General features: G+C 46.8%; 1 protein-coding gene across 1 annotated transcript in view; it reads right to left on the bottom strand.

Annotated features, from left to right (window-relative positions):
- The window catches only part of TMEM101 (transmembrane protein 101), a 103,489-nt gene that overhangs the window by 7,295 nt on the left and 76,233 nt on the right, over positions 1 to 19,961 (bottom strand). The window lies entirely within an intron of this gene.

The raw sequence follows: 19,961 nt of genomic DNA, 5'->3' as shown, positions 1-19,961 counted from the left end.
GCTTGACCGTTCAGTTAAAATCTTGGGATGGGTAATCTTGGTCAAACTAGAACTTTGGGCACTTGAACACCAAGCGCTCTCGATCTATCAATTCAGATTCCGGCCAGGACTCGCAACTGTGGAACAAACACTAAATCTGGCATGAATTGTCCAAAGGTACACTAAAGCACAGAGGTTGTGTTCATCTAGCCTTTATGGACCCAACCTGTGCCTTCGACACAGTTAATCGCAGCCAACAAATGGGGATTAATGGAACAATTATCACCCAGCTCAGTAGGCTTCATGAATAAACCTCAGTCTCAGTACGCTATAGCAGTAAGGGAGATTTGACTGAAGGATTCCCCCCTGAAATAGGGGTAAGGCAGGGCTGTGTCTTGGCCCCTTTCCTTTTTTTAAATTATATATTAATGGGCTTGGAGACCAACTATGTAAGGTGGGGAAGGACACCCCAAGCTGTAACTCATGCCAATTCCCCGTACTGCTATATGCAGACGATGCTGTCCTGATAGCTGGGACAACAAATGGCCTACAAATACTGCTTGATTCATTTAATGCTTTTATGAACGATCTGGGGCTAAAAGTTAAACGTACTAAATCATTTATCATTAAATGTGGTCCAAAAAATCTAAAACGCTAAATGTTTTCTTGGGGGTTGAGGAAATTAAGAAACGACCACATTTTACTTACCTGGGGGTACATCAATCAATCAATCATAACATTTGTATAGCTCGCTACTCACCCGGAAGGGTCTTGATTTGCTTCCTGAAGGAGAAATGGTCCTGGGTTAGCCGAAGGTGGATGGGGAGGGAGTTCCATGTCTTGGCTGCCAAGTAGGAGAAGGATATTCCTCCGGCAATGGCTCTGCGGATGCGTGGAACGGCGGCGAGGGCGAGGCTGGTCGATCGTAGCTGGCGGGTGGGCGTGGAGAAGGTTAGGCGGTTGTTGAGGTACCTGGAGCCCAGGTCGTGGAGGGCCTTGTGTGCGTGGGTGAGGAGTCTGAACGTGATCCTCTTGCTGACGGGGCGCCAGTGCAGGTCTCTTAGGTGGTCGGATATGTGGCTGTGTCGGGGGATGTCCAGGACGAGTCGTGGGGGGCGTTCTGGATGCGTTGGAGTCTTTTCTGAAGTTTGGCTGTGGATCCGGCGTAGAGGTTGTTTCCGTAGTCCAGTCGGCTGGTGACGAGTGCCTGGGTGACCGTCTTCCTGGTTTCGGTGGGGATCCATCGGAAGATCTTTCGGAGCATGCGCAGGGTGTTGAAGCACGATGATGAGACGGCGTTGACTTGTCTTGTCATCGAGAGGGAGGAGTCCAGGATGAAGCTCCGGTTGCGTGCGTGGTCCGTTGGCTTGGGAGTGGTGCCCAGGTCAGGGGGCCCACCAGGAGTCGTCCCAGGCGGAGGGTGATGATCCCAGGATGAGGACTTCAGTCTTGTCTGAGTTCAGTTTCAGGCGGCTGTTCTTCATCCACTCAGCGACGTCTTTCATCCCTTCGTGTAGGCTGGTTCTGGCGGCGGCGGGGTCGTTGGTGAGGGAGAGGATCAGCTGGGTGTCGTCGGCGTAGGAGATGATGTTGAGGTTGTGCTGGCGTGCGATGGCTGCGAGGGGGCTCATGTAGGCGTTGAAGAGGGTGGGGCTGAGCGATGATCCCTGTGGTACGCCGCAGATGACTTCAGTGGCCTTGGTTCTGAACGGAGGGAGGTGGACTCTCTGGGTTCTTCCGGCGAGGAACGAGATGATCCACTCCAGTGCCTTCTCTTGGATTCCGATGCTGCTGAGGCGCTGCACTACGGTGCAGTGGCAGACAGTGTCGAACGCTGCGGAGAGGTCCAGGAGGATGAGGGCCGCTGTCTACCCGTTGTCTAGCAGGGATCTGATGTAGTCAGTGGCTGCGATGAGGGCGGTCTCGGTGCTGTGGTTGGCTCGGAAACCGGACTGCGAGTGGTCGAGAGATTCGTTCGTCTCGAGGAAGGCGGCCACCTGTCTGTTGACGGTGTTGAAGGTCTTCTCGATGACTTTGGCAGGAAAAGGGAGGAGCGAGATGGGGTGGAAGTTCTTGAGGTCAGTGGGGTCCGCTGTTGGTTTCTTCAGGAGGGCGCTGAGCTCAGTGTGCTTCCAGCTTTCCGGGAAGGTGGCGGTGTTGAAGGAGGCGTTGATGATGTCCCGGAGTTGGGGTGCGATGATGGAGTCTGCTTTGTTGAAGACGTGGTGGGGGCAAGGGTCGGTTGGGGATCTAGAGTGGATGGTGTTCATCGTGCGGGTGGTGTCTTTGGTGCTGACCGGGGTCCAGGCGCAGAGGGTGGTGGTGGGGGGCGTTGGTTCGGTGGTTGGGTGCGTGGTTGGTGCGCCGAAGCTGTTGTGTATTTCGGCGATCTTGCGGTGGAAGAACGAGGCGAGTGAGTCGCAGAGGTCTTGCGAGAGAGTGATGTCGTTTCCGGCGCTTGGGGTTGGGGTGCTCTTTGACGATGCTGAAGAGTTCCTTGCTGTTGTGGGCTATGTGGAGTTTAATTTCTTAAATATCAGAATCATGCAATTTCAAAAATCGATTGATGCTATTTTTAGGTTTGTTAAAAGATTGAGACATAAACCAACTAAAGAGACTTTATGTATTTAAAAGTGTAAAAGTCTTTCAGTGGTAACATCTGGGGTTGGGGTGTGGGGACACAAATTGTAAATCACTTCAAATAATTCAGAACAAGTTTCTAAGAAGACTTCTCTTCGTGCCCCAGAGCTCCTCTGTTTCTTTCGGTCATGAGGAAGTCGGACTGAGCTATTTGAAAAATTATGCTGCGATACAAACACGGTTGCTCTGGCTAAAAACCTGGAAGAACCCAGAGGCCACCCTCTGTAGGACACCAACGACCCCGCCTGAAGCTGGATAATAGCTTAGACATACCCTGGTTAAGGTATGTCAAAATGAAAGTTTCTAAAATGGGTGTCATAGAATACTATACAAACCCTGATACATTAAAAAAATGTATCGGCTGCCACTATTAAATCGCTCTTCTATCAAAGTCATGTACGGGCAGGCCCTATATTTAACATGACTGGTCATTCAGAACCTCCTCCTCAGCTACAAAGGGAACCTGCCTTTTATCTGCAAATCGATCTAAATGAAAAGAGGACATTTCTGTTGACTAGGTTGCGTTTAAAAATTATACACTTCTTAGTTACTTTCTCTAGTCATGGACCGTGGTTTGCATCACTCCCGGTTTGTCCTTGTGACAGTTGATCATCTCAAAGTACTACGCACTTTATCTTATTTCGTAGATTTTATACTCACCACCCCCACCCCCACCCCAGAGGAAGCAGTTCATCTGCCCACTATTATTGGCAGCAGGGATTAGAAATTATAAACTGGCAATGGAATATCTACTCTCCCTAGGAACAAATGAGATCATATACTGCATTTTGAATGACTTTTTTTTAACTGTTTTTAAGATTCGAAGTAGATACTAATTATTTTAAAATCTGTAAACTTTGTGTATGTGGATTCGCTATCTTTTAAATGAAAATACGTTTGTACATTCTTTTATGTCTTTTAGAGTCTAATAAAGTATTCCTGATGGATTGATACTCTTCACATTATTCCACAGCACACCATGCCACATATTTCCACTACACAAATCCACACTACATAATACAACAACTATTACAATATAACCCACATAATCCCACTACACACCACATACACACACTCCATAACACTTCGGGGAAAAAACATTGCTATTTACAATGCCAAATAGCTCTAACTCAAACAAATGCGATCATTATTGCATTTTCAATGTTTTGGTTACTGTGAAGTGGGTGTGGGAGGCAAAACTGAGGGAGAGCAACAATATGGACAGCAGGTGAGGTGGAAAGGAAAGTAACACCACCAACAAGAGGCGGGTAGAAGGGAGAGCAACTACACAGACAGGAGGGCAAGTAAAACAGAGGATGGAGCCACATAGATGTGAGGGCCCAAAGCAATACAGACGTCAAGTACACAAGGGAGTGTGCTGGAAAAGCTATGCACTCTAGTCACATGCCTAGACTTAAGTAAACCAGTAATAAAAGGGTATTGGAGGGGGGGACAGGAATTTCCACAGCTAATGATTGGTGGATGGTTTGGGGAGACCATGTGACCGGCCCGGCCTTGATACGCATGTGTATCGTGTGCCTGTGTTTCCTTCTAGACATCCTATCACGCACCTCTTCCCCTGATCCACTTCTTCTCTTCTCTCCTTGGTCACCCCACCGAATCTGCTGTCTTGGTTTTTTAGCGCTGGGATGCTCCCGGGTTACTATGCGCTCTATAAAACCCACATTCATTCATTAAGTGGATAAGCAGCAGAAGGCTGGAGCTGTGTGCATGCCTGTTTATTTTCCTTGCTGGACTTCCTGCCCCATATTAGCCGCTGGATTACCATTATACGGCGGCAGTCCACCCACCGTTCCCATACTCGATTGTTTTACTTGCAAAACAGTAAAAAGACAAGCAGTACTGAAAGCGATCGCGAAAATGTAAAAAAAAAAAAAAAAGCTTGAAAGTGGTGCGCGCTCGCGCCACTGCGAGCATATGTCTTTAATTACCACGGCCGAGGTAATTCAAGATATATGGCCTATGGTGCGCGTAACAAACAACAATAGGCCATAGGCGGAGCTACACGACCGCCTATGGCATATTGCGTGTTCGGTTATAACACAGCACGCACCCAAAGCCCAATGAAAATGGACCTTGATATGCACACGCACGAGCTGTGTAGAATTCCAAGGTCCATTTTTAAACCCCCTTCAACAGGGCTTTTCGCGAGCCCTAAAAAGCAATGGCAATGCCATTAGGTTTGGATATTAAGGAATGTTAATTGGTAATGGGAAGCATTACAAGTAAATTGCATGGCAATAGACATGTATTTGAGTGGAAGCAAAGAAGTGCAAAATAATACAGGTGGGGTCAAAAGGTCAGGTGACGGTTGCATTGTCATGCCAGACCCAATTTAGATTATAGCCCTCCTCCTAGATGTGCGGCTGCCACACAACACAACATCAAACATCTAGTTATCCAAGACATTTAATAGCATTCTAATCTCATGTGCATGCCCCTGAAAGTTCAAGCCCATGGTGTTGGATAAATGAACAAAATGGTTAGTCAAGTCAAGTCAATAAATTTATATAGCGCGCTACATACCCAGAGGGTCTCAAGGCGCTTGAGGAAGGGTGGGGAATTACTTGTCGAATATCCAAGTTTTAAGTTGCTTTCTGAATGCTAAGTGGTTCTGAGTAAGGCGAAGGTGAGTGGGAAGTGAGTTCCAGGTTTTAGCTGCCAGGTAGGAGAAGGATCTACCTCCCATGGTGGTTTTGTTGATGCGAGGTACAGTGGCAAGGGCTTGGTTGGAGGATCGTAGCTGGCGGGAGGGGGTGTAAAAGGACAGTCGTGTGTTGAGGCATTCGGGTCCGATTTCGTAGAGTGCTTTGTGTGCGTGGGTTAGGAGCCGGAAAGTAATCCTCTTATTGACGGGGAGCCAGTGGAGGTTTTTCAGGTGACCAGAAATGTGTTCTTTACGCGGGATGTCTAATATGAGCCTGGCTGAAGCATTCTGGATGCGTTGGAGTTTTTTCTGGAGTTTTGCGGTGGTACCGGCGTAGAGGGTGTTTCCGTAGTCCAGTCGGCTCGTGACAAGAGCGTGGGTGACCGTTTTTCTAGTTTCGGTGGGGATCCAGCGAAATGTTTTTTTGAGCATGCGAAGAATGTTGAAGCAAGATGAAGAAACGGCGTTGACTTGTCTGTTCATCGAGAGTGAGGAATCCAGGATGACGCCCAGGTTCCGTGCGTGGTCTGTCGGGATGGGTGCTTTTCCAAGTGCCTCTGGCCACCAAGAGTCATCCCAGGCGGAGGGGGAGGTGCCTAGGATGAGGACTTCTGTTTTGTCAGAGTTCAGTTTCAGACGGCTGTGCTTCATCCAATCGGCTACTTCTTTCATTCCTTCATGCAGGTTGGTTTTGGCAGTGTTCGGGTCTTTGGTGAGTGAGAGGATCAGTTGAGTGTCGTCGGCGTAGGAGATGATGTTGAGGTTATGTTGGCGTGCGATGACCGCGAGGGGGCTCATGTATACGTTGAAGAGGGTGGGGCTGAGTGAAGATCCTTGTGGTACGCCGCAGATGACTTCAGTGGTCTCTGACTTGAATGGTGGAAGGCGGACTCTCTGGGTTCTTCCGGTGAGGAACGAAGTGATCCATTCCAGTGCTTTTCCTTGGATTCCGACGTTTCTGAGGCGTTGTAAAAGGGTGCTATGACAGACCGTGTCGAAGGCTGCGGAGAGGTCGAGGAGGATGAGGGCGACTGTCTCCATTGTCCAGAAGAGTTCGAATGTCGTCTGTTGCTGCGATGAGGGCGGTTTCAGTGCTGTGCTTGGCTCGGAAGCCGGATTGTGAGGAGTCGAGGGATTTGTTGGTTTCGAGGAATGCGGCGAGCTGGTTGTTGACCGCTTTCTCGATGACTTTGGCCGGGAATGGAAGGAGTGAGATAGGGCGGTAGTTTTTGAGTTCGGTGGGGTCAGCTGTGGGTTTCTTCAGGAGGGCGCTGAGTTCGGCATGTTTCCAGCTTTCCGGGAAGGTTGCGGAGTTGAGGGAGCAGTTGATGACGTCTCGGAGGTGCGGTGCTATAATGGAGTCTGCTTTGTTAAAGATGTGGTGAGGGCATGGGTCTGTGGGGGATCCTGAGTGGATAGAGTTCATCAGACGGATGGTGTCCTCAGTGGAGATTGGCTTCCAGTCATTGAGGATGTTCAGGGGGGGTGGGGGTCCTGTAGGGGGTTGGGTGGGTTGGTCTTCGGGTCGGTTGTCGAAGCTGTTGTGGATGTCTGCAATTTTGTTGTGGAAGAATGAGGCTAGGGAGTCGCAGAGGGCTTGAGAGGGGGTGATGTCGTTGGAGTTGGCTGAGGGGTTGGTAAATTCCTTGACGATGTTGAATAATTCCTTGCTGTTGTGGGCGTTATCTAGTCGGTCCTTGAAAGCGGCTTTCTTGGCATTCCGGATCAGTTGGTGGTGTATGCGGGTGGCGTTTTTGAAGGCGTCCTTGGTGCTGGTGGTTGGGTCTTTTTTCCAGGCCTTCTCAAGGGAGCGACAGAGTTTCTTGGATTTCTTAAGATCATCGTTGAACCAGGAGGCCTTCTTGCTGTTTAGTTTGATTTGTCGTTTTTTCAGTGGTGCTAGGATGTCGGCGCTGTTGGATAGCCATTGGGTGAGGTTGGTGGCTGCTTGGTCGGGGTTTGAGGAGTGGGCTGGGCGTTTTTGAAGAAGCGATGAGGAGATCTGGTTGATGGTGATTTTGTTCCAGTTTCTTTGCAGAGTGGGTTGGGGGTGGTTGTTGGATGAGGGCTTGTTGTAGGTAAAGTGAACGCAGCTGTGGTCAGTCCAAAGGAGAGCTGTGGTGTGGCTGAAGGAGACATGTTTGCTGGAGGTGAAGATAGGGTCGAGTGTGTGACCTGCGATGTGGGTGGGGGTAGTGACAAGTTGTTTAAGTCCGAGGTTGGCGAGGTTGTCCAAAAGGGTGGTGGTGTTGCGGTCGTTGTTCTTTTCAAGGTGAAGGTTGAGGTCTCCCAAAAGGATGTAATCCTCGGAGGGGAGCGCGTGTGGAGTGATAAAGTCCGTGATGTCTTCACTAAATTGTGCGCGGGGTCCTGGTGGTCTGTAGAGGAGGGTGCCTCTGAGTGTGGTCTTGGGGTCAGTGTGGATCTGGAAGTGAAGGTGTTCAGTGTTGGCGAGATTGACGTCTGAGCTGGTTGAGATGCGGATGGATTTCTTATGGACGATAGCGATGCCTCCTCCTGTGTGGCCGGTACGGTCCTTGCGAATGATCTTATAGCCTTCCGGGATGGCAATGGTGATGTCTGGGGCTGATGTGGCGTTCATCCATGTTTCTGTTAGGAAGGCGACGTCCGGAGAGATGGTGTCTAGTAGATTCCAGAGTTCAATGGCGTGCCTGTGGACCGAGCGGGTGTTGAGCAGGATGCATTGTAGGTGGTTGGGGTCGGATATCTGTTGTGTGTTCGTAGATGAGGAGTTGTTCTTGGTGCCGTCGAACTTGCAGGAGTTGCAGGAAAAGGGTCCATGGGTGTGTCCAGGAGCGGCTTGGACGCAGTTGGGGGAACGGCCGGGGTTAAGGGCTAGGAGGGTGGTGGCATCGAAAGTAATGCGGGAGTGGTGGGCAATACGAGGACCAGGGGCTGTGGCGCTGGGCGCGGTCCAGGCGCGGACGGGCGTAGACGGGCTTACCTGCTGCTTGGAGGGTAAGCACTTTTTTTGTGGCAGCACACAACTTCTTCCCAATCAAAATGTACTCCTGGTTCCCAACATTTTGGCAGAGCTAAAATCCCCCTCTAGTGATGCCAACGTAATTGTCTGGCAACAGCTGTGCTGTCAAGCCAGAACATAAACAGTAGCGCCCAATAAGGGAGCAGGGGAAGGATACAAGTATTAGGGTCACGCTCCAGGGTACAGACATACACAAAGAACGGGTGTGAATGCCGCACATGCCAACTAATAAAAAGAAAGCAAGTGAAAGTGACAATGAAGCCAACCAATGGGGGGGGGCTCTAAGCCCCCTGTTAGTTAACAAAATGTCTTGCAAGCGATAGCGAAGGTGCCATCGGAAAGATCTCAAAATGAAAACGGTGTTGGTGTACTTTGAATCTTCATTTGAACAGTGCAAATGTGCTCAATTTCAATTTTACATGTTTTATTTTATGTCAGTAAGATAATGTGTATATAAAATGGATAGTGTTTGGCAATCCTGGTGGCCATTTTGAAAATACAGTTCTTGCGGAGATCTTTCGGACCTTGTGGATTCTCCTTCAACAAGCTAAATGTCCTACTTAAGGGAGGGCATAGAGTCGAAAGCAACCCTGTCCGTGCCCGATTGGGTCCAGGGGCAACACACTCTGGCCCTACACCTCCAGGGAGCATATCATACCCAAGGGCACAGCTGTGTCTACTCTGTCAGACTACAACACGGAGAGTTGCAGGGCTAGTTTCAACCCCTCTTGCTGGTACTCAAGGAAGGATGTCATCATTGCAGTTATCTCACAGAGCCAAGGAGTCCGATTCCACTCACAGAGCAGACGGTCTAGAGAGGATTAAGCAAGCACTCCAACGGCTCTTCAGTTTTAATTGCCGTTCTCTGGCGCAGAATCATTCATACATCTTTCTGTTTTTACTGGACCACAAGCCTGATGTAGTTTTCCTTACAGAAACCTGGCTCCATGACATCCAATGAATGAGGTGGTGTGCACTCCTGAGTTTTTCAAAATTAATCCAATGTGAACGGCCTTTATGTTTATTGCGTGCAGAACCAGGTTGTGCCTCGCCCTGAATGCACTGTATTAAGTACATAACGTGGGGAGCGCAGATTCCACGCTCCACTCCCAGACGCACTGCATGAACTGGATACCAGATCCAACCAATTAATCATCCTTCAAATTTGTTCAAAATTTTCTAAGTTAGTCCGCGGTTTTTCAGAGTATTCTTGTTCTTTTGCATATCCACATACATAACACAATGTGTTTTCGAAACTTCTCATATTTAAGTGTGCCCATCCGGACTTCTTCAAAAATAAGATCCAAACACAACCAGTAGTTCGGAGCAGCATTTCTTTATTCTAAACCCAATGCATTTCGGGCTGTGTCGCCAGCCCTTCGTCGGGGGTCACTGCAAATCAATGAATTTAGGAAACCATCAGTACCAAGATATGTCGTTTATAACATTATGCTAAATTTTTAACCTGTTATAATTCATTTTCACATTCAAATTATTTACAAGAAACTATTAAAGTGCTCGAATGTCACAATATACCCCCACCCATACTGTAACCCCCCTGTCCTTAATTTAATAATACCACCCTTCTTACACTCAATGCGCTCTCGGCGTAGATCACACGCACGTTTTAAAAAGAGGGTTGAAGAACGGGGCGAGATACATGCGAATCCGTTGGTTGCTGGAAGTGCACGCCGAGCGGCTTAAAGATTATGGAGTAAGCAGGTACGCGCTAAGAAAAGTTCATTTAAAATGCATGAGCACGAGTTTACAGAAAGGCTAAGTAATGAAGCCCACAGGGGCATGAGAATGTTGTCGAGCAAGCTGGGAGTGAGAAGTGAAAAGCGGGAGAAGGGAAAAAGTAAGGAAGGTCTAAACACGTACGTGTCGAGAGTAAAACATAAATCATGCACTTAACAAGGGAAACGTGAGTGTGATCTACGCCGAGAGCGCATTGAGTGTAAGAAGGGTGGTATTATTAAATTAAGGACAGGGGGGTTACAGTATGGGTGGGGGTATATTGTGACATTCGAGCACTTTAATAGTTTCTTGTAAATAATTTGAATGTGAAAATGAATTATAACAGGTTAAAAATTTAGCATAATGTTATAAACGACATATCTTGGTACTGATGGTTTCCTAAATTCATTGATTCGCAGTGACCCCCGACGAAGGGCTGGCGACACAGCCCGAAATGCATTGGGTTTAGAATAAAGAAATGCTGCTCCGAACTACTGGTTGTGTTTGGATCTTATTTTTGAAGAAGTCCGGATGGGCACACTTAAATATGAGAAGTTTCCAAAACACATTGTGTTATGTATGTGGATATGCAAAAGAACAAGAATACTCTGAAAAACCGCAGACTAACTTAGAAAATTTTGAACAAATTTGAAGGATGATTAATTGGTTGGATCTGGTATCCAGTTCATGCAGTGCGTCTGGGAGTGGAGCGTGGAATCTGCGCTCCCCACGTTATGTCCATGACATCCAAAGCACTATATTGCATTTGGCAGGTTAGCCATCATTTTCAAGTCCGTTTTTTCCTGCCAGGTACCAGACCTTTCTTGGATGGTGAATGTGCATTCTTCTCCCTAGGTATGACTAATAACTTCACCGTTTCTGGGTTTCCAATTTACCACCCACCCATTCCTGCTGAGCAATTGGAGCTCCAGGCTGACTGAGGCACTCTCCCCCTTATTCTCAAATGTGTCAATGTTATCTTAGAGGACTTTAAAATTTGATAGCAGCAAATGCTATAAAGCTTTAGTCATTGTTGACGATTTTATAGCACTGGGGCTACAACATTTAGTTAAGGGACCCACCCACAAGGCCGGATATCTCCCAGACTGGTAGTCATCAATTTACCCAATGCCTTTGTAGAGTTGCCCATTTCGCATTAGCTGGTTGGATCACTTTGCAATCCCGGTTCTAATCAAGGAATGCATTGATAGAAAGGCACAGAGCTCCTGCAACCCTTTCTAGGTACTGGGCTAGCGTTTGATCCCATAAACTTAACATTCACCTTCAAAGTACTTACCTGCCTAAGCAAAGGGGTTGGTAGATACGCGCACTATTATGGTGGATCATTGGTTTTGATACACTTTGGATTTAGTACTTCTGTTGCAACTCAGCAGCAAAGGCAACTCTTGTCCTCCTGCTCCATTAATTTACAGACACAGTCTTAGCCCTAAAGGAGAACTACAAGTGTTTGGGTGCATTGGATACAAGCATTATTTAGTATAAGATAAATTAAGATTGTCGGAGGCATCTAGAATCTACCATAGGGCCTACAGATCTGCACATGCTGCTTATTACTCAAAAATAATTTCTACAGCAGCAACTCGACGAAATAAGCTTTCCAGATTGTTAATGTTAATGCTAATGTAGAATATTGAATCTCCTCATGTCACAAGGATTACAATGAACTAGTAGAATTTTTCTGGAAAAGGGTAACTACCATCTATGCCACCTTTGGTAGTTCAGTCATCTTAGATGATACTACTACAATTAGTGTCCCAACAAAGAAACTGACTTTCCGCCTTTAGAAAGCACACATTTTCGGACCCTTTTAAAAGCTATTAATCAGGTTCTTTTTCTGCCCTTTTACAGCCTGGTATGTTAAGCACAGTGAGTGGTACGCTCTCTCCGATCTGAATTGATCTGCAGAATACTTCCATAGCTTGCAGAAAGGACCCTAGAGCATGGAAGCATGCTATGGTACTACCATTATTAAAAAATAATAGTTTGGAGGTATCGGACTAGTCTATCTCCCTACTTTTTTACTGTCTCTCTAGAAAAAGATCATTGAGAAGAACATTATTGGCCAGCTCTCTGCATCCCTAGAGGCAGGAAACGTACAGCATCATTCCCAATCTGGATTGCGGCCGAAGCATAGAACTGAAACAGTAGTCCAAGGCATCCCTAAACACCTCTGGCAAAAGTTTGATAGAGGGGGAACCGTGGCTCTGATTCGCTTGGGTTTAAGTGCAGCATTCTACACTGTTTCACATCACTCTTAAAACGATTTGCAGATTTCTGGCTTCAAGGACAAGCTTTATCCTGGTATCAGTCATTTCAGGAAGATCATTCATTTCAGGTAATTGCAAACCCTATAAATCTTCTCTCCATTTATTCCTATGCAGATTATGAGTAAATCGCAATATCACTCTCCACGATGGACAACAGCACCACTCCTAACATTGTATATAATCACCTACACGACGAGAGGTGGGTAATAGGCAGGCAGCGGTCTCACCTTGATGAATGTGTGACTACAGGGAGTCGATCCTGTCCCTCGCTCGTTCAAGCTACTAGTTTGATGAAACTCGGTTAGAAAGAGAGTGTATATCACTATAAACCCTATCTTGGTGGATAAAAGACCCTGAGAATCCTATTTGGGAAGAGAAGGTTTGTCTTGGGAACCTGAAGGTCCTGATGAATGCCGGAGTGAACCAATATTGTGGGCGCAGTTGTATTGGTAGAAACATGCAGACACCTTTGCAGTAAGGAGGGGTGTAGTGATCCTTATTTTCTCCATTCACCACCATCCTTCAAGTTTTTAACCCTGGCCGGATGGCCCAGGAATAAAATTATAAGCAGGGACACATCAGAGTTAGGTTTAGACTTCACAAAGCTGCACTTTTTCTTTGGTGATCCCAAAAACTTTATGTGTGCATTGGCTCCCAATCCCTTTTGCTCCACCCCAAGCGTTGGTCTGTGCAGGGATGTCAGTTAGCAATCCTGATGATGAAGAATGTCACAAATTTGTGAGTGAGGGCAGTTTTTACACACTGAGCACGTGCCACCACTGGAAAATACATTCCTACCTCCTTTGACTGGGGAGGCTGGGGTAGGAATGTAACCTCTCCCCCCTTCTTTTTGTGTATTTGATGGTACATAATGTCTGAAGGAAGTGGCGAACTGGATGCGACAATTGCCCGAAATTAAATAGCAACGAGACAGAGGTGCTGGTACTCGGCAATCAACCCCAACTGAGGGTCCCCCTACTTTTGGCCAGAGGAGCTAGATATCCGCCCCACTCCTAGTCAGGGGAATAAGGATTTAGGCTTCGGATGGATTACAAATTGACCATGGACCAGACATTTACCACGTTAGCGCCAGGCTTTAATAACTTTTAGATTGGATTACGGTAATGTGTTACATCTGGGTTCCTCTCACTCCAGTCTTGAGCAGCTGCAGACTATCGAGAATGCGAGGGTCCGCTTACTGTGCCACACTCCTCGTAAAGCTTCAGTCTCCCAACATCTTCGCCAACTTGACTGGCTTCCTATATCTACACATACAAAGTTCATGCATTGTGCTTTGTATATACAATGCATCTGGCTGGTCCTCTATAAATACGATCTCCGATCCGCCTCTATATCTCTAAGTGGGAAATCTGAACAGGCACTTGAACCTGCCCATTATCTTCAAAGTAAGTCTGGCAAGACAGGGAGGTCGCTCTTTTTCCTTCCAGGAGTCAAATTTATGGAATGCATTGCCACTCAATCTCCACCTATGCAACTCTTATGTGATATTTAGAAAGATTCTCAGGAACTGGGCTCTTTTAGATCTCAATTCTGTTTTTTGGCTCTATCAGCACTGGAAAACCCTGTTGAGGTAGCCATGTGCTTTATAATCTGAATGGAATGTGTGAAGTATTATATCTTTCACAGAGCGCTATTGTGTAAAAATATTTAAAATAATTAATGAAGTTGGGAGTTTTGTGCGAGTTTGAATCAATATGATAATGGCAATAGCAGTCAGTTTTCATATTTATAAATTGTGACAGGCCTTACCAATGTGTGCCTCATGTGGATCTATCCCCATTTATTTGCATGTATGTTGTGTGATCATGAGGGATATAAAATAGTGGTTTGGGGGTGGCTATGTTTCTCTCAGACATCACTGCGGAATGCTTTCAACCCATTCCTTAGTCCAGCATAGGTTTCTGTTACTATGGGTGAAATACACCAATCCCTCATTTCTTACTAGAGTTCTGCTAATGAAGCGGAACTCTAGCAACCAACTCTAATAGGCTATAAAAACATTTCGGGTTGTATCTTTCCATAAAAGATGGTTGTCCTATCTGTTTTTTGTGTGCCTTGTCTTTTCAACCCTTTCGATGCTGATGACGGCTGGGAGCCGTCATGGCACACAGTGCTCGTGAGCTGATGACGGCTTCCAGCTGTCATGACCACGCCCGCGATCGGAATGTGCCGCACAGGAGCGGAATTTCGGCCGCGAGCAAGGGGTTAAATTAACTATTAATCAACCTGCTAAATACATTCCTTTTTAAATAATAAGGCAAAGCCCTGACTGAACGATGATATTATGGATTATTATTTATGGTGTTTTAATGAACTACAGGTTCAACCCACCTCCATGAAGAAGCCTGGTCTGTTCAGCCGCACCAACCTGAGAGAGTAAAGTGCCTAAATGAATTAGCGCAAATATCCGCTAAGTGTTCCAGTACTGTGTCCAAGAGACAATAGTGGAAAAAAGCAATATGCAATACCACCAAGTAACCGATCACAATCCCATGCCCCAAGAGGTGGCTGTTCAACATTCTAGCACCAATGTCACCTCTCAGGTGTAAGTGCCTTACCTCAGTACTTTGTTGCCTTCACTTCCATTCTCACTACACATAACTCTCCCTACAGCCCTTTGTGGTGAGCAACAAGCTGCTATCACTCCCTCCAACTTTCACATACTGCCTTTTCCAACTCACACTCTTCCTACCTGACAGACGCCTAAGGCAATCTAGCCACAATACACAATTGCAACAACTATTGTTCTTCTAAAAGCCACTCCCTACACAAGGTTTACTCCTCATTTCCTCTATCTTCTTCCTGATAGCTCTTTTCCACCAACCACACCCTTAGGTTTCCTTTCACCTACCTCGGCATCATTTAAACCTCTCCCCTCATTATATCCTCAACCGGAATCCCAACTTACCCCTACGACTAACTTCCTCTCGCTGCCCTCTTCGGTCCACCTCACTTACAAATATTCATACACACGAACATTTACAGAGTCACACTACTTCATGCCATGGAGTCACCATAAAGTTTGGTGATAAAAACACTTTTCCTGTCAGCAACCCAAGAAAGGCATCTGGCAAATTGGATAATGGTATGAAGCAGTTCCTGTACTCTTACAAAAAACGTATACGGCATATTTGTGTGTTGGACGTAAAACTGAATCAGATTTGTAGTACGGCTATTTTACAGCTTTGCATTTATAGCCTCTTTCCTTTCTAACATTCTAATAATAATGAATTTCAGTATTTCAGCAGAACTGGGAGTAGCAATACAATGGTGTCCTCCACAACGAGACGATATATGCCATGAATGACATGCAGAACAAAGAAACCCCACAAAACTGAAAATATTTCTGGCATTCTGAATAACACACAGATGGGGACTCAAGCACCAAACACAATTTTGCAGAAATTGACTCTAGATGGGGATGAAAAATTACAGAATAATCTTCCTAATAGTAGCAATATTACTTGTGACACACGGGAAAAAAAAGGAAGCATTACTTTAAAGGTGGACTCAAGATCTGAACACAATGCCTCAAATGGGGCCACCAGAACAGATAAAATACATTACATTCAAATGGGTGGCAACCTACTGTAGGCAAGTTGGCTTCAGTCCTTCGAAAATAAATTGTGATATTAGCCGTTCACTGTAGTGTCTGTACTCGCAATTCAAAATGTTCACTATCCACCATCAGCACAAGTGCTGGAGACATGTGCTTCCTGGGATTTGCCATTCTTAAGCAGAGATTAGTACAATGATTTTGAGATACTTAGTATTATGCTTTCAATTCCTCTAGTCAAGTGCCTCAGACTACAACACAATAGAAACAACCTCTAAAAATAGTGACAATACCGAGAAGTAAAGCATTGCGAGGTAGACAATTTTCCAGATAGACACTTCACAGCTGGACAATTCTCTAGATTTGGCCACCAGTACTGCACACAAAACATTAGATATGGTCTCTAAAAGTGCAAATGCGGACGGTAAAGTGTTGAGAACGGGATATTGCAGATGGTACCTTTCAGGTGGACAATACACCCGCTGGCCTCTAAAGGTAGAAGAGATACTATAGACGAGATGCTAGAAACTACTCAAAATATTGCAGATGGGGAATGCAGAGGGAAAAAGCCCAATTATCACTTTCCTGGAAGAAGGCACACAATAAAATTGGGGAAGTAGACTCAAACAGCAGCCTAAAGAGAGAGTGTGAGAAGTTGGCCTGATATGTGGTGTTTCCAATTCTGGAACCACCTTGTATCAGTCCAAACAATCCCTTATGGTGTCTGGTTGTAAGTCAACCTTGTTAGACAAGCTATCCTAGGGGTAGCATGGACTAAGCAGCCTTAAAGGCTTAACTTAAGAGGTTGTGTTAAGCAAGCTGTTTTACCACATACAATCCTGTAATATCAAATGAAAGGACACCACACAAGTATATATTATAAAAATATATGGGTTTATTTCTAAAATAATCCCCAGTACTCTTTATGAGCAAAGGGGCACAAGCGTTAAATCAAAAGCACAGTATAACATACGAAGTTGCACAATTATGGATGAGGGCGGGTGGCCAGTAAAACCATATATTAAAAAAGTGGTATAAGAGATACCAATCGAACAGTGGTTAGGCCTAGGGCCTAGGGAATCGCTGGGAGCAGTCTGGACTAGCAATGCTGAAGTCGGGAAAAGCCCGCGGGATTCTGGTGCAGCACGTAAAGTGCGCCTTGCACCAATGCAATGTCAATGGTGCGTAAAAGTTACACAAAGAGCGTTTTAAGATACTTCCGCTGAACCTAGAGGAACAAAACTTAAGACACAGACCCTAGAGGTGTGTACCAGTGTGGGAACACCGGCGTTGCAATGTTACCTCACCCACAGGAAGCGGGTGCATAGGGTCGAAGTGGCGTCGGGTTTTGGCACGCAGGCTCTTGGTGCTTGGAGCTGAAGATGCTGCAGGTGATGGGAAGCAGAAGTGTCCGGTGTGATCCAAGGGTGGATCGGAGTCGAGAAGTATCTGAAAGCAGAGGGGACAGAGTCTGGGTCACTCAGCAGTGACCAGGGTGGAACCAGGACGGAACCAGGCAATGTTGGGCGCAATCAGATGGTTGTCGAGGAGCTTCTCTCCGCTGTCACGTGGGCTCTGGGGCATCTGCGACGTCCAGGAGCAGGTCACGATCTGTCCCACGCAGGCCCTCGCCGTCAGCGCCGTCGGCTTCAAGATTGGAGCAAACAACACTTGGCAAAAGCAATCCACGCGGAACTGGGGGATTGCTTCTCACTCGGACCAGGAGGGTCAGAGCGGGGGCTCCTTTTCACAGGAGCTGGTGCAAATCTGGAGCAACCAGAAAAGCAGGTCGGTTTAAGGTTTTCGTCGGCACAGGGGCCACAAGCCAGCTGGCAAGTGACCGGGCCAACGCGTCAAGCCAACACAAGCAGAAGGGCCCCACGCAGCACTCGTCGAGTGTGGAGGGGTGAGCTTCGGTGCAAGAGTAGCTCAGGGTTGGGGCTTCTCAAACCCCAGTGTACAGCTTCGATGGTCACTCGTGGGCTGCACGGTCAGTGTCTCGTGGCCTTTTCAAGATGGTGTGCCCCCCGCTTCCGGTCGCCTCCAAGGGTCTCGGCTCTGCAGGGACTGTGGATCGGGCTGGAGGAAGTAGGCAAGCTTGATCTCGTCGATCTCTGTCGCTCGAGTTCTGGCGGGAACTGCAACAAAGCAAGGGTCGAGGTGCTGGATGGTGCCTGTTTGCACAGGGTGGTCACTCCTTGACCACAAGAGAGATTCTTCAGTCTTCTACGTTGAGTAGGATGTCGAAGGGTCCAGAGTTTCGTTTCTTATGTTTCTTCAGGATAATCTGAGTTGCATTGGCACTGCTCCCACTCTTATTCGAATCTGGTGGGCTGGATTACCTGCTAGGTCCCCTCCTACGGGTGGGACCCAGGAAGGGGGTGGATACACCCCTTTCCTTTGATCCAGGCCGTGCTGGGACTGGGGCTGGTGTGCCCCAGAACCGGTTTTGGCCGGATTATGCAAGGGGCAGCCTTGTGCTCCCCAGGCAGTGTCTGGTTTCTTTCAAACCTCCCTGCTACAATCCACTATCTCCTGTCTGGGGTGGTGTAACACCGCCCTGCGACAGGAAACCCTTTGTCCAGGCCCCCATCTGCTGAGTTTCGGTCAGCAGCAGGAGGTCAGACCCGTGTCTGTGGCAGAGGCATCCATTTTGTGAATCTGAGGCTCTTTTAAAATCAACCGCGTTTCAGCAAAGTAACATGTCTTCTCACTCTAGAGGGGTGGAATGCTACCCCCGTCGCCAGAACTGGCGAGGGGGTAGTATTCCAATTCGTATGACACCTTACACGACATGTTTTGATAAAGCCAAACCAAAGTTGCTATATAACCGCGAGGATTATAAGGCACTTAAAAGTATATGGTATGGCATTATCCTGGAACAGCTTAGGGAGTTGTTCCCGACAGCTGCAGACAGGCTCAGCTCATGCCAGAGCTCCATCTCACATTAAACCACGCACTCTGCCTCCAGAATTGATAAGGCCTTCCATAGGAGTGACTCACAGGTTTATATGTGTCCAGATATAGGTATACTATATCTAAGCAAGGGGTGATTACACCACCTTGCCCCAGATGAGTGATCAGCCAGTTGTGTCAATTTTAGATAGCCAGCCAGGGGTGGCAAAAGATATGCTGCAGCCCCTGGTAGGCCTTGGATGCACCTATGCCCTGGGCACCTATAGTGCTCTGTACAGGGGCTGATAAGGTGACCCAAGCCAATCTAGTTATGCACCTAGGGTACATGGAATCCATTTTACAGAGAGAGCATATAGCCTGGGGCCCTGATTAGCAGGGAACCAGGCCAACTAAGTCGAAAACCAGCTAAACACAAGGCAAAAAATCTGGGGTAACCATAGTCAGGTAGCCACCTTCCTACAGAGAGTCTGCCAGTTTTGGGTGTGTGGGAAAATGTAATCGGGCAACCAACATCATAAGCTATTCTACAGGGATGTTATGTAACAGAATCTCTGAATTAAAGCACAGAGTTCTAAACAATGAGATAAGCAGGCCTTCAAATAGCACAGGTGTGTTAGGTTCCAAAGGTTGGCGTTCTCCAAGAGATCAAAACAGAAATATATGCAGCAAAGGCTATGGGAGCATTACACCAACTAAAGATAGAGCAAGGACATTTAAGGAACCTGCTTTAATGGTAGGGGGCAGTAGCACCAGAGACTAAGCTTGACATTGGCCGGCTAGAACTCAAAGTATTACCACTTTTTTTGAAAGAACGCTCCCCAGGGACCATCAAAAGTTCTGACCAGTTTCAACCCCGATTTCTGCAAAAAAGACACTAAAAAGTGAATCCATCAAAGCAATTACCACTTTCTTGGAGGAAACATTAATAGGCATAGTCCAGAACTTGCATGAATATTTAACCTTCTGAACAAGTGGTAGAAAGTCAGACATGATGCCCTCAGACCAAAGCACAGCCTGTGATACACCTTTATAAGGAAGTGCTGGTTTAGGGTAACGAATAAAATGATCTTTGCAAGAAAGTGATTAACTTCTTTTTTTGAGGAAATAAAATAAATAATCGCAGAGTATAGTAAGTTACCAGTTATCAAGATC

This window comes from Lissotriton vulgaris, chromosome 5 (assembly GCF_964263255.1).
Source record: "Lissotriton vulgaris chromosome 5, aLisVul1.2, whole genome shotgun sequence".
NCBI classification, from domain to species: domain Eukaryota; kingdom Metazoa; phylum Chordata; class Amphibia; order Caudata; family Salamandridae; genus Lissotriton; species Lissotriton vulgaris.
Note: the sequence above shows the minus strand (reverse complement) of the source record. Positions and strands in the feature narration are given on the sequence as shown.